Source organism: Lepidothrix coronata, unplaced genomic scaffold (genome assembly GCF_001604755.1).
Source record: "Lepidothrix coronata isolate B3197 unplaced genomic scaffold, Lepidothrix_coronata-1.0 Scaffold524, whole genome shotgun sequence".
NCBI classification, from domain to species: Eukaryota; Metazoa; Chordata; class Aves; order Passeriformes; family Pipridae; genus Lepidothrix; species Lepidothrix coronata.
The window spans coordinates 16,355-18,737 of NW_016690704.1; positions in this window are offsets into that span (position 1 = coordinate 16,355).

Sequence of the window (2,383 nt, forward strand, 5' to 3'; positions counted from 1 at the left end):
TCAGGTCCTGGGAGGCCACAGTCAGGTCACCCCAGAGCCTTCCCTTCTCCAGGCTGAACAATCCCAGTTCTCCCAGCCTCAATCCCAGCTCTCTCTCCAGCAAAACCTTGGGGAAGGTGTGCCCGGGTCGGTCGCTGTCTTTTCCAGGTGAAGGCAAATAAAAGTTGACTTTCTTCAGTTTCCCCCATGGAGACGGGCTGGGAGAGGTGGGAATGTTCAGGCTGGAGAAGAGAAGGTTGTGTGGAGACCTCAGGGCACCTTCCAGGGTCTGAAGGGGCTCCAGGGAAGCTGGAGAGGGACTGTCCATCAGGAACTGGGGGGACAGGACAAGGGGGAGTGGGTACCAGTGGAAAGAGAGGAGGTTTAGATTGGGAAAACCCCTTCCCTGTGAGGGTGGTGAGGGACTGGAAGAGATTTCCCGGAGAAGCTGTGGCTGCTCCATCCCTGGAAGTGTCCAAGGCCGGGTTGGACAGGGCCTGGAGCACCCTGGGACAGTGGGAGGTGTCCCTGCCCATGGCAGGGGTGGAACTGGATGGTCTTCAAGGTCCCTTCCAACCCAAACCATTCCGGGATTCCCCGTTTTTTTTCCTGAATATTGGGGGTTGATTCCAAGGGTATGGAATTGCCCCGTTTGTACAGCACAATAGAAGGTTCGTTATTAACGAGCAGTGCTGAAAATGCTTTTATATTGGACACTGCACGTTTGTGCATCGTCCTGATGGCACAGAAACGCTGAAAAATAAAACTCTAACGCCGTCATTTCAGTATGAAAAAGAGGAATTCTTTATTTCAGTGCAACAGCCCCCCCCAGCTATCTCACATATTCATTTATATCTACGTAACTAACACAGAACTAATACATATTCACCCTGTTTCCCAAACCCCACATTGCTAAATATTGCCCTGAATCATTTCCACATTCAAATCACTTCTCAGAGCTCATTTACATCAGAGCAGGGGGCTTTTGAGGGTCTCTGGGGGTCGTTTGGGGAACATCCCATTCCTCAAATTATCCTTTTATGGTCACGAGCCTCCTAAACCCAGTTTCTTGTCCCTGAATGGATCCCGGCTGTGTGCTCTGGCCAAGATAAACCTTCTTATCGGGCCCCCAGTCTTTATTTTCAAGGCTCAGACGTCCCCTTTGCACACATTTACCACCGACACGGGTGAAAAGAGCCCTGTCTGGGAGAGATGAAGGTGTTCCCAAATACTCCCAAATTGTTGGGATAAAAAAAACCCTCTAACACGGTTTTATTTTTTTTTTTTAGAAAGCAAAGCATGACTTTATTTGTGGCCAGAGATGTTTGTGACACTCTCAGAGTCCAGCCCACACAGACCTTGAGATAGAATTTTTCTACCTATTTACACATTTTTAGCGAACGAAGAAATTAATGTTCACTGGTTCTTAATCACAGAATTCCTTTAATTAGTTAGTATTCCACCTCCTCCTGGCCATTAATTGGTGACAACTGCCCTTTTCTGATAATTAGTTCACATCTTTAGTCTTCTTCGTAGCTTTTTCTCTCCGAAGGGACTTCCCAAGGCACGTGTTGAGTCTTCGTTGGCCTTCTCCTTTCTCTGCTGATTTCTGCCCAAAGTCCTTCCCAAATCTGGGTTCCAGATGTCCAGGTTCAACCACACCTTCCTCTCTCTCACCTTCGTTCCTCGAAGCAGACCAAGGTTCATTTTGAACCAAACTCCCAGGTTTTAGTGCTTTTCCCAAGCTGGTTTCCCACAGAAGGAGCTTGCGACAACCTTTTGCTAAAAAAAAAGGGATTTAAGGTCCAACACGGCATCTCTGAGTAATTAAAATAACTAATCAACAGGTTAATTAAAGCTCTTTGAAATCTGAAAAGGCATCTCATTCCCACCAAAGGAATTGCCAAGGCTCAGCACCATTTGTTGCAGTTAAAGAGGGAACACCGGGCATCTCCACCCAAACTTCAGCTGGGGTAAAAGGAAGGATTCCCAAAAGTTTTGGGAAAATGGCCGTGGATAATAGATCTGGGAATAACAGAGAGGGAGCTGGGACTGGAGGATGTTTAAGGAACATTCCAACCCCTTTGCTGCCCACAAAAACTGGATTTTTTTTTTTCCAATTTAAGCCAATAATTATGACTCAAGAGAGACGTGGATTATTTATTATTATTTCTTTATTAATGATTATTTATTTATTATCGATAATTTATATATTGTTGATTATTTATTTCGTGAGTTGGCTTTTGTGGGATTCCACAAACCCAGCACCCCAAGCATCAAAACTTTTTATATTTCTCCATTTTAGCAAACACAGGAATTAGTGTTCCCTGGCTTTGTGATTCTGTGAGTCCGTGATTCCGTGATTCTGTGATTCCATGATCCCATGATTCCATGATCCCGTGAT